Here is a 13,545-nt window from a genome sequence, read left to right on the forward strand (position 1 = left end):
AGGGCTGGATCTACGCGGGGCTGCGTCGGCCGCGGTCATGGTGCGATAGGGCCTACGGCCGACTGTGCTGGGCCTGGTCACGGTGGAGCTCGCCTACCCATGGCGGCGCAGCACGCTCGCGTTCGCCTGAAAAAGTTGGGCCCGATGGGGACTCCGGAGCTTGCCTGCCCGCGGCAGGCTTAGAATCTCATTTTGTCGCCGGCGAGCTTGCTTCTACAGTAGCACATGAGAAGCTCGGGCCGATTGTGCAGAAAAAGGGGTGAAGATGGGGGTGGCACCCATGGTGGTGGGGCACGCGCCTCGAGGCCACTGGCGCAGGTCGACTGTCAGACCCAGGGCAGCGAGACTGCTCATAGACATAGAATGTTCTAGAGTAAGGGATAACGCATGGATGTACCTTACCTCTTTTGTAACTACCCGAATAGGTGTAGAACTAGCTGTAGTACAAGGAAACTACCCGACCGGGTTTTAGTTGAACTCCAATAGTACACAGTTAGGACTTTCCATGTAACCCTGTCCCCCAGAGTATATAAGGTCGGACAGAGACTCCCTCAAAATAGAGATAACCATAACAACACCAAAGGCAATACAAGCAACCACACAAGACGTAGGGTATTACGCACCTCGCGGCCCGAACGTGTCTAATCCTTGTGTTCCTTGCACCATCGAGTTACAGAGCTAGTCGATCCCTTGCGTACAATCCTACTGCTAAGGGTATCCCGGAGCAGGCTTGGCGGCTAAACACCGACAGTTGGCGCGCCAAGTAGGGGTGTCGGTGAGTTCACTATCGAATTCGATGGCCTAACCAAGCGATGCCAACATCGTGCCTAAAGGCACAACCCTCGTCTGTGGTTCTTGGGCTTGTACAGTCGATGGATCGTGCGGCTTCACTGGCCACCTGATCGCGCCCGAACAACCAGAGGCGAAACCCGACGACCAACCCGCCGGAATAGCTGACGCTCCTAAACTCGACGGAAATCAAGCTCCATCTGAACTCGATTCAGAAAACCCCCGGAACATGTCGACTCCAACTAGTGCAAACGAGTCAGCCGAGTCCGACATCAACCTAAATTCCGAAAATTTCCAATTTTCTCAAACTCTAGGAAAATACATGGCTTATCTCAAGTCAATCAAACGCCCTAAGGTCGTCAACTCAGAACTACTCGATGGAGTAGATCGAGTTTCACGATCGATTGAAGGATGTATCAAGCTCGCAGAATCTGCTCTCGGTCCATCCAAGATACAGCATAACCCGGAACCTTTGAACCCACGACACTCTAGGTCGGGCGACATGTTCTCTAGGATCGATCGAGTTGATTCCTCACTCATCGACTGCATCAACGTAGCTGAGAATATTCTGCAACACAAGAAATAGGATCCGATGGAAAAAAACCAGTGGGAAACCCAAGAAGGCAAACCCCTGGCTCGAACGGATGGGACTGCCTCTCTCAAAGACACCCTAGGACTCCTCATCAAGACCTATTCACAAGTGGACTCCTGAACCCACTTACATCTCTGATCCTTTATTTGATAAGGACCTCGACGAATTTATGAAAGCCTCGACAACCTCGAGCCATATGATGATCTCAGGATTGGTCAAACAATATCAACTTGTTCATGGATGCCATGTGCCATCCACCCCACATGGCCGCAATCCTCTGGGAGGAAATCAAGCTCAAGAAGCAAAGAGAAACATCTAAAACCCCAGAAAAGTCTAGCGAGTCGATTTTCGACAAGCCATGGACTAAAGAGCCAGAAGGATTAACTCCAATCCAATCCTGGCAACACTGGATGAACGAGAACACGCTCCGAGTAGATATGGGCATACTGCTCCTTGCTCACCCAAAACACACCTATTCCAAAATCGGTGGTTTAACCGATTCCGAGTCCGAATACTCCTACAATTCAGAAAATGAGCTAGACAATCTAATCTAGTACAGCAAAGAAGAATGAAAGTGATCTAGGCCCCTAAGTGGGTTTTGGTGAATAATGACAAAACACATGTATATTTAATTGTGTAATTGAGCATGTGCTTGTGATGAATATGTATAGGTGAATCAAATGATGACGTATGCCCCCCCAAAAAGGAAATGAAAAGGCTGTGTTTAAGTGTACTCATGATATTAGATGTTGTATTTGAAATTTGAGTATAGGGACGCCGTACTATCAAGAGGGACTTGATTCAAGGGTTTCGATTTAAATCTTGTGCTCAAGAGAACCTAGACAAACACCTGTGAGCCACAAAATACACACAAAAGATCAAAACATGAGCTATTTTTGGGTCAAGGGGTATAAATACTTCCTCCCCTCCTTCAGTTCTCTCTCTCTTGCCATTCTTTCGAGCTGAAGTCCTCCTAAAGCCAAAAGAGAGCTCTCTCACTCCCCTCTCTTCATTCTTGAGTGATTCCTTTAAGGGATTTGAGTGAGAAGCAAGCAACAGCAAGGATTCGTGCTAGTGAGCCTCATTTCCACCTCTTGAGCACTTGGTTTTGGTCAAGCCCGCGGATTCAAGTTTGTTACTCTTGGAGCCTTGTGCTCCTAGACGGCTAGGCGTGCTTGTGACTGCTCAATCAAGGTTGTGAGCTGCTGTTATCACCATAAATTAACAGAATTAATTTATGGGCCGAAAGCAAGATGGGCTTAAAGCAGAAGATTAAGAAGACTTGTAAATCGGCTCCTGCGTGAGCATCTGGGCCACATGGGCCATGTATCCTTAGATTTAGTTTAAAGACTAGAGATAGAGTCCGATCGGGACAAGATTAGTTTAGATTGTCTCCCAAGTCTCCGGACTATAAATATGTACCCTATGTTATTCATGAAGAGAGAGCGTCATCACGTCTCGCAAACAACAACTCTCGGCGCATCGCCACCCCTAATCCTAGGGTTTCATCCAAGTAAGTGCCATGCTGCCCTGATCGCTTCTCGCGATCAGGCCAGCGTTGTTCTTACTTTGACCTTGGTATTACTTGTACTGAAGCGTTTTTGATGGCGAGTAATGCTAGTTATCTTGATGTTCGTAGCATGGCTTTTAGTAGATCTATCGTGCCTTGTTGTTTATCATCTACGAATATCATGTTGTCTCTGTGCAGTCACGCTTTCAATCTTATGCTAGTTCTTGTCATATAGGACTAGTTGCACAGAGACGACACCCTGCTTCTTTCATGTTTAGTAGATCTGATCTGTTACGGTTTGCTCTTATTCTTAAGAGTTGGCGTAATATCTGCTAGGTTAGGCCTTGCAAACAGGTTGGACGATCTGGTGGCGTCTTAGATGCTTTGCTTTAGTCTTAACGGGGAATTGATCCGGGAATCGGCTCTTGCTAGTTCTTAGGCCTCTGTTTTGGTTATGGTTTAGTTATCTGTTATGTTTATTAGGCCCAGTCACAGTGTAGGATGTTCCGATCTAGCAGTGAAGCCTTTACCGTCGTGGATTAGATCAATTAGATTTAATTGAAGCAACTTTATAGTTATTTGCTTTATTCATCAATATCCGGATAAATACAGATCCCATCTGACACCGGGACTCGATCGGCTCTTTAAAGCCGATGCAAGAGTCGTCCCGGGGAGCCGACCACAGGCTCAGAACTTATATTTCCACGTGTTTGTGTGTGCAGGATCAATCATTGCTAAGCACGTCCGCACCTTCCTGATCGGGTATAGGTCAGGTGGCACGCCCTGCGTCTTCACAAGCCGCAGGCGCGTTGCTTGAATTACGGGCCGTCGACGAGGAGAGCAGTGCCTGCCAGCGCCCCAGCGACCTCCCGACTCTTCGTGTTGCCTGTCGCTGCTCGCCGGTGGGTTTCGACCTGACAACACATTCCTGGCACTGCCTGGTGGGACACTTCTCGACAACAACGTCCACTGCAACAATGACTGGAGCTCAAGATTAAGAACCCGCTCCCAAGCCCGTCATATATGAAGAGCTCCCTCCTGAACACAAGAAGAAGTATGATGAGATCAAAGCTCTGCTGGAAGCCGATCTCATCGGCTCTTTTGAGGAGACCCGCAACCATGGCATCAGGTGGAAGGGGTTCTCACCAGAAGGCGCTCTCGACAATGTAGACCGCACCAGAGCCCTGCGTCAGGAGATGAACTACATGGTGGCCCATGCGCTTCATCGGCACTCTCAGAGCCTCATGAACGAACTCGAGCGCATGGCGCATCGCGTCATCCAGGAGATAATCAAGAAGCAGTACTCTCCATCGGGGCCAACCCTGAGGAGTCACACAGAGGAAGCTGCACTGCATTCTAGATCCGGTATTGCCGTTCTCATTTGCGGCTCCAAAACCACAAAATTCGCCGATCTACGTCATCCACAAGATCGGCGGCGATCCTGGAGAAGGCCAATTCCTCACCGAGCCACCCAAGGAGATTTCGCACTGGCTACACGTGCGCCTACATCCCTAACAGCGTCAATCCAACACGCTCGGTGCAGATGGTAAACCCAGGAGCTTCTGGAGCAGACGCGGAGAAACAAGCGTGGCTGGCAAAGTACAGCTACTAGGGCCGAGTGCTGAGCCATCAGCCCCAGGAGTTCTTAGTGTGGAGCAGGATCAGTGCAATACTGAGAGACCAGTTCGGCATCCTGCCCAAGAGGAAAGCGATCGGCTATTCCAAGCCAGTATCCAAGTGACTATGACTTGATCCCACTACCACCCAAATATCAGGCTTCCTGAGTTCACCAAGTTCAACGGGTCAGAAGGAGCTAGCTCCATCGAGCACGTGAGCCGATACTTGACGCAGCTTGGGATGATCTCAGTGTCGGATCCGTTGAGGGTCCGGTTCTTCGGCCAATCTCTTACAGGCCCAGCTTTTGGATGGTATGCATCACTGGCTCCGGATTCGATTCGAACTTGGAGGCAGCTTGAAGATCAATTCCATACCCAGTACCACTCGGAGGCTGTTGAAGCTAGGAATTGCCGACCTCGCCCAAGTCAGGCTAGAAGCGAAGGAGAGACTGTGTCGGAATACATACAGCGCTTCAGAGAAGTCAAGAACCGATGCTATTTCGTCGCGCATCACAGAGAAGGAGGCAGTCGATCTGGCTGTCCTGGGACTCGCTAAGCCGATCAAGGATGCGGCTTTTCAGTTGGAGTTCACATCTTTGGCACACCTGGTGCAGAATGCTTACAGCATACGAACATTACCATCCTGATCTATACCAGGACAAGTTCAAGCGCCATGTAAACATGGCCCAGGCGGAAGAATCTGATGACTCTGGCGAGGAGCAAGAAGTAGCCGTGGCAGAGTGGACCCGGGGGGCAAATCTTGTCCCGTGCAAGTGGGTCAAAAGCAGGGGCTTGTGAAGGGCTTCGACTTCGACGTGACCAAGGCAGAGCAGATATTTGATCTGCTCCTCAAAGAAAAATAGCTGAAGCTCCCAGAAAATCACAAGCTACCAACGCCACAAGAGTTGCAGGGAAGACTGTACTACAAATGGCACCACTCGTTCACTCATTCCACGGGTGAATGCAAGGAGCTACGTCGTCAGATACAATCGGCTATCGAGCAAGGCCGACTTAATCCTGGCTCAACACACAATGAAGGTTGACACGAAGCCCTTCCCACAAGCTAACATGGTGGAGCTGTCAGATTTCGGATCCAAGGGCCAGGATTTGGCATTCCAGATCAACATGGTAGGACCCATGCGCCGCCATGACAAGCAGAGGAGAGAGGCCGCTTCTGGCAAACGGCCGCAGGATGAACGCAAGTTAGAACAGTGTCATGTGACTGAAGAGCAGGTGCGTCACATCCGCAATCAGCTTCCTGCTTCTAATCGGCTTCTGGAAAAGTATCAGTACCAGTACAAGTTGCACCGCCAATACGAATCGGAAGAGGACGAGTACGAGCACCACTCAGGAAGGACACTAGGGAGACACCAGGCTATACGCGACCATTGGCACTGCCCGTTTTTCAGGTACTGATGGAATTCCGGCATGAGCCGATTGCCTACTATAGATGATTGCTTGGAGTGCAGGCCTCGAGGACACCAGCAGGACGAGACATCAGTGTTCCGGCGCTTAGGGCCCGGAACACGTCATGATGACCGTGTGAGGAGGCCAACCAGGGGTGATTCCAAGCAAGAAGAAGAAGAAGACAGGTACCATCGTCCACGGTGGTGTCCTGACGGGCTTAATCGCTCGCAGAAGCGCAGAGTGCAGCGCTTGCGCAATCTAGAAGAGGCAGAAGCAAAGTACCTCGACATGCTGAGGAAAGCGCGTCCGGATCTCGCGGAGCAAGTCAGGCAACCGCGAAGGGAGGAAAGGCGCCCTCCGAGAAAAGAGTGGTGCCCCAAGCAGACAAAAGCCGATGAGAAGTCATCGGCTGATGTGAACATGGTGTTCGTGCTCCCATCGGAGTTTCGGGCACCCCAACCGGAAGAATTAGCTATCGCACAGCTGGATCTGGGCCCACAGCCAATCATCTTCGAGAAGCCCAAGGAGAAAAGCTACAAGCACCTAAAGGGATTGTATCTCAAGGGCTTCATCAATGGCAAGCCTATGAACAGGATGTTGGTCGACACTGGTGCCGCAGTCAACCTGATGCCGTATTCTGTGCTGCGCCGATTGGGTTGTTCTTCTGCCGATCTGATCAAGACCAATGTGATGCTCAATGATTTCAACGGACAACCATCAGAGGCAATGGGGGTCCTTAATGTGGAGTTGACAGTGGGCCGCAAGACGATCCCAACTTCGTTCTTCATCGTCAATAGCAAAAGTACATACACGGTATTGCTTGGGAGGGATTGGATTCACGCCAACTGTTGTATCCCTTCTACAATGCATCAGTATCTCGTCCAATGGGATGGTGATGAAGTGGAGGTGGTACGTGCAGATGACTCTAGCGAGGTCTCGCTCGCAGACATGAACGCCTGGGATGCGGAAGAGCAGGAGCCGATCTCAGGGATCGCCCTGGAAGACTGTGATCGAATCGAGGCGACAAAAAACAGACTGAGGCTGGTCTTATCCACTGGCCTCATAGAATAGATGCATCCTGGCATGCCACGGGATGTAATAGAAATAGAGAGGCCGGTCCCAGCGATCGGCCCCAAAAAATAGAAAAATCCTGTTTTGGTTCGGAGTTGTTACATCATGTACACACGATGGCCTGCTCTAGCAGTTGGCCACTCATCGACTATTTGGTTTCGAATGATAATGGAATTATAGAGGCGGCCAGCCCGTGCGGTTGGCTAGATAATTTTTCTTGTCATCTCCCTGTGTTTGCCGCTGATCTTTTGGATAACGAAGACTCGCTTGCGTTCGCAGCTGGTTTTTCAGATGACGGCAAACTCGGATACGGGTTCACGTCAGCTGATGATTTGGAAGAGGTTGACATCGGTCCTGGGGATAAGCCACGGCCGACATTTATCAGCAAGAAGTTGGATCCGGCCTTGCGAGAGGAAATGATTGCACTACTGAAAGAGTACCGGGACTGTTTTGCATGGGACTACACCGAGATGCCCGGTCTGGATAGAAGCATCGTCGAGCATCGGCTTCCCGCTTAAGAAAGGGTTTCGGCCGTTTCAGCAACGAGCACGTCAGATGAAGGCCGAAGTCCTAGAAGAAGTCAAGAAAGAGGTGGAGAAGATGCTGTATGCTGGGTTCATCAGGCCGTGCCGGTATGTAGAATGGATCTCTAGTGTGGTACCGGTGCAAAAGAAGGATGGCCGATGGCGTGTTTGCGTCGATTTTAGAGATCTCAACAGAGCGACGCCAAAGGACGAGTACCCGATGCCTGTTGCGGAGACATTGATCAACGCAGCTGCCGGCCACAAGATGATGAGTTTTTTGGACGGTAATGCTGGTTACAACCAGATCTTCATGGGCCCAGAAGACGTGAACAAGACTGCGTTCAGAGTACCAGGCACAGTCGGCTTGTTCAAATATTTGGTTATGACCTTTGGACTGAAAAATGCCGGTGCAACGTACCATGAATTATATTTTTCATGATCTCATCGGCAAACTGGTAGAGATTTATATTGATGATGTTGTGGTCAAGTCCAAGTCAGCTGGGGGGCATCTAGAAGATCTGCGCCAAGTTTTGGAACGGACTTGAAGGTTTGGGCTCAAAATGAACCCAAAGAAGTGTGCCTTTGGCGTGTTGGCCGGTCAATTTTTGGGATTCCTGGTGCATGAACGGGGAATTGAGATCGGCCTGAAGAGTCAAGAAGCTGTGAAGATGATGAAGCCACCAACTATGAAGAAAGAGTTGCAGAAGCTCATTGGTAAAATTAACTTTGTCAGGCGATTTATTTCTAATCTGTCTGGGCGCATCGAACCGTTCATGGGTTTAGTAAAGATCAAATCCGATGACGAGTTTCGCTGGGGGGCAGAACAGCAGCAAGCTTTCGATGAAATCAAGGAATATTTGTCAAAGCCTCCAGTGTTGGTTCCTCCTCAGCAAGATAGGCCGTTCTACGTGTACCTATCCGTGGGTGACACTTCCATTGCTTCGGTGTTAGTCCAGAAGCACGACGGCCAGGAGAGGGTGGTTTTCTACCTCAGCAGGCGCATGTTAGACGCCAAGACTAGGTATCCTAAAATCGATAAGCTCTTTGCTTATACTTTACATGTACAAAGCTTCGCCATATTTTGCTCTCGGCGGAAACAATTGTCATATGCAAATCGGATGTCATAAAACACATGTTGTCGGCTCCTGTCCTGAAAGGCCGACTGGGAAAATGGATGTTTGCATTATCAGAGTTCGATATTCAGTATCAGCCTACCTAAGCGGTCAAAGGACAAGCACTGGCGGATCTTGTTGCAGACAGGATCAGCACTGATATTGCTGCATTATTTATTCGTGCTTGGTCTATGTTTTTCGATGGATCGGCTTGTGATGATGGATGCGGTGTGGGAATTCTGTTGGTCTCGTCGTGTGGAGCGACTTACTCCTTTTCCATCAGAATGACCGCCCCATGCACCAATAATTTGGTGGAATATGAAGCCATTCGCAAAGGGATGGAACTGCTCCTCGAAGCTGGTGCAGAAGCGGTGGAAATTTTTGGAGATTCAAAGTTGGTGATTTCTCAGCTCACGGAAGAATATAGATGTGAGAGCGAGGCTCTATTTCCGATATGGATGCAGTGCCGTGAGTTGATGTCACAATTCAGGTACGTCAATTTCCACTGGATACGCAGAACTCTGAACAATGAAGCCAATGATTTGGCACAGATGGCTTCCGGGTACAGGGAAACAGCCGATGGAGTTGACGTGGAGGTTCGGTTTCTAGAACCCGGAGACTGGAGAGCTGATATCTTCAATTACTTGAAGGATTCGGCTCAGGGGGCACCCAGAAGGATAAGACTCAAGGCCATGAAGTATGTTCTGATAGGGGATAACATGTTCTACAGGACCTTGGAAGGACTACTGCTTAAGTGTTTGGGACCTTCAGAGTCAAATCGGCTCTTGCATGAGGTTCATGAAGGAGCCTGCAGTACTCATAAATCGGCTCACAAGATGAAGTGGCTGATTAGGCGATCGGGTTATTACTGGCCCACTATGCTTGAAGATTGTTTCAAATATTACAAAGGATGTCAAGCATGTCAGAGGTTTGGCAAAATTCAGATAGTGCCAGCGTCAGTAATGAATCCTATCATCAAACCGTGGCCATTCAGAGGTTGGGCCATGGACATGATTGGTCAGATCAACCCGTCGTCTAGCAAGGGTCACCAATGGGTCTTAGCTGCCACAGATTATTTCACAAAGTGGGTGGAGGCAGTACCCATGAGGTCAGTAGCGTCGAAAGATGTGATCGGCTTTGTCAAAGAGCATATCATTCACAGATTTGGGATTCCTCAAACCATTACGACCGATGGAGGGTCGGTTTTTATATCAGAGGAATTCATAAAGTTTGCCGATGACATGGGAATTAAGCTGATCAGATCATCTACATATTATGCCCAAGCTAATGGACAGGCTGAAGCATCCAACCAGAGCCTCATCAAGCTCATAAAGAGAAAGATCGATGAATATCCTAGGCGCTGGCATGAGGTGTTATCAGAAGCTTTGTGGGCATATTGTATTTCATGTCATGGGTCCACCAAGACGTCGCCGTACCATCTAGTCTACGGCCAAGACGCTGTGTTACCATGGGAGATAACGGCCGGATCAAGGCGTGTCGAGTTCCAGAATGATCTGACAATTGAATAGTATGCAGCCTTGATGAATGACAACATGGAGGACCTGATAGAGCTAAGGCTTTGGTTGCTGGAGAAGATCAAAGAAAGTAAGGCTAAAGTTGCTCGCGCATACAACAAGAAGGTCAAGCCGAAGAATTTCCAGGTTGGAGACTTGGTTTGGGAGGCAGTATTGCCATTGGGAACTAAAGATAAAAAGTTTGGTAAATGGTCTCCGACTTGGCATGGGCCGTACAAGGTTGATCAGGTCTTGCCTGGGAATGCATACATGCTCGAGGAATTGGACGGCGTCAAGTTTCCTGTTGCTGTCAATGGCCAACATCTCAAGAAGTTTTTCCCGAGCATATGGGAAGGCGAGCAATGAAAAGCCGATGAGATCCATCTAGCTGCAGTATAATAGGCCAACACGTTGAGTTGGCCAGTAAAAAAAAGATCATGATAGGCCAACACGTTGAGTTGGCCAGTAAAAAAAAAAGAAAAGAGATAGGCCAACACGTTGAGTTGGCCAGTAAAAAAAATGAAGACAGGCCAACACGTTGAGTTGGCCAATAAAAGAAAAAAAGGGAAAGAAGGGGCCAACACGTTGAGTTGGCTAATAAAATATATAAAAAAAAGGCAAGACGGCCGATGTCTAACCATCGACTTAAGATGTTTTTAAAAATGGTTACAAGTTTCAGGTTAACAGGCAGTACTAATTGTATCTTGAGCCTATCTACTGGTTCAGAAATTCTTCTATGACATGGATGCGGTGCGGACGGCGTCTACTCGTGCTATGATTGCTTCGTCACCCTTGTCATCGCCTGTTACTATCTGCCGACTCAAGGTGCTTATCTCTGCAAACTCTGTTTGTATCTGCTCGGTTATTTCCTGGGTCTCTTGTTCGGAGTTTGCGATGGAAGTTTCTTCGGCCTGGATGAGTTCCTTGGTGGTGAGGACTTTTTCTTCGAGTTCCGCCAGTTCTTTCTTTAGAAGGTCGAGTCAGTTCTTGTTGGCAGACACGTCAGCTTTGGTATCTAGAGTTGCCTTCTTCTGGTTGAGGGCATTGCACTTTTGGGTAATGTCAGCTTCCAGAGAAGCTTGAGAGCGACGTGCTTCCATCCGTTGATGTGCTTTATTCACTTCTATCCGAAAGAATGGAAGGTTGCTGGCTGGACAGAGCTTGATTTGCAACGGCTCCGGGAGTTGGGTTTCTATTTGCTCGAAGATGTTCTTTATCTTGCTGGAATCATCAACCAGAGCAGTGATCGGAGCGGATAGTAGATCCTTGATGAGTTGAAGCTGATGTGCCAAGTTAGCCGATTGCTGCAAAGATGATGTCTCTGCTCCAGGGAGAGTCAGACCCATTGATGCCGGGTCAAAGGAAAGTAAACCTGAAATGTCAAAATCCTATGGAGATATCTGGAGTTAGAGCAGGATGCATCTATGGAGCTATTGGCTGATTCAGAATTGGTTTTGTAATGTTACCTGTTCTGAAGATGTGTTGGGCGGTTCAGAAGCAACTGTCCTGTTAGAGCTGGTGTTGACATCAAGAACATTGACTGTATCGGCTTGTTCCTCGTTTACATCCATCAGTGCATCAGGAGTTGCAGCCATCTCATGTTGATCTAGGCTTTCTGCATTGGGGATTTCTTCAGCTGCGTCCTGAAAATAGAATTACAGTCAACCAGAGTACACATGTATGAGATAAAGAAGAAGTTTCAGAAAAATGAGTTACTTGGTTGGTGTTAGACTCTGATGGACTCGAAGAAGCTGGTGTTGGTTTCTTGATCACTCGCCTCGTGATCATCTTCCTTTTCTTGGTCAAGACTCGGGGGGGCAATGCTTGTAGGAGTTTGTCTTCGTTTGGAAGCCGACTGAAGTAAGTCTGGCTGAACAGTCATTATCACTTTCTTCATTGTTGGTGATCCCTTACAGAATAGTACATCAGGGGCAGCTGGAAGAAAATGGAATGGCTCCCCATTGCTGGTCATAGGTTCTGGACCATCTTGTTGCTGCAAGCAGAGTGAGTTAGAATTAGACAAATGGAAGGATGGATGATTTGGAAAGAGCAAAATGCATAAATTCAATACCTCTTCTTCGGGGATTACGTATTCAGGATCGATTTGCTGCAGTCGAGGACCTAGAGCTTTTCTGAAGGCATGAGTTTTCCACATGTTCCACCAAGTATCAAAGCCGATTGATGAAGAGGTAAAGAACAGATCGGCTGGTATTGGGATGTGGAGGTCATCAAACATGCTGTAGCATCTTGAACTGGTGAGACCATCAGGCAGATCGGCTCTGCTCTCCACCAAGTGGTGAATATGGAAGTGGGGAGGAACCTGTCCTAGGCCAAATTGCCGGGCTGCTATGGCTGGTTGGTAAGATTCATAACATGGCTTGATAATTCTGTTAGAAGTACTAATGCCAACAGGGAGGAAACCAGGTCGGATCATTAAAAGTATAAATGCCGAGTACTGTCGTCATCGGCAAAGTTATCTAATCTGAAGGTAGTTGGGTTCTCAAAGGATTCAGATTCAGTAAATGGGAAATAGAGTGGATTATCTAGTCCTTTGTAGGAGATTCTGAACCAATTTGCTACATCTGCTGAATTCAGCTTGCTGCCAGGAAGACTTAATAAAGCTTGGCCATAGCTGGTACATCTGATTGGTTTGCCACTTTCGTCAGGAAAAGAGTTCTTGGTCAGGCCTTGGAAGTTGGGAATATGGTGCTGAAAGTATAGTTGTGCCCACAACTGAATAAACCACCAAGGGACTCCAGTTCTCAGTTTCTTTTGGTTAAGCAAGTTGGATGTCATCAAATGGAGATATCTGTAGGTTTCTCCAAGGAAAAGTTTACCTAGGCCGGTGCGATTGCCATGGGCCAGGTGATAGCCTAAGAGGAGATAATTCTTGGTTGGAGCTAAAGAAGGACCACAGAAGATGAAGTGTTCTAGCCAAAGATTTAAGAAGGCTGTGTGTTCCTTCTCAGTCACTGGACCTTTTGTTTTTAAATGCTGACTCATATAAGTGCCCCAGTTTGTGTAGTTAACCTTGGAAGACAGTTTGAAGGGGACTTCTGCCATTCTGTGAGCAGCAGGATTAGGAGAACTAATGTCTAGGCCAGTGATCATGGTGATATCCAGCAGAGTAGGAGTCATGGGTCCATGACCAAAGAGGAAGCAGTTCACAGCATCAGACCAGAAATAGCCGATGGTTTTCAGAAGGTTTTCATCTTTGTCAAGTGGAGACAATGATAAGCTAAGTGCATCGGCTATGTTCAAATCCTGCCATAAGGGCATGTGAGTTTTTGCTACTCTGTTGTACCATGTAATCCAACTCTCAGGGGGATTAGGCCAGGCTCTTAAGCAGTCGGCCCAGAGGTTCAAATCGATGTTTTGACTCACAAAAGGGATCCTATTTGCTTCACAAG

Source organism: Panicum virgatum, chromosome 1N (assembly GCF_016808335.1).
Source record: "Panicum virgatum strain AP13 chromosome 1N, P.virgatum_v5, whole genome shotgun sequence".
NCBI lineage: Eukaryota > Viridiplantae > Streptophyta > Magnoliopsida > Poales > Poaceae > Panicum > Panicum virgatum.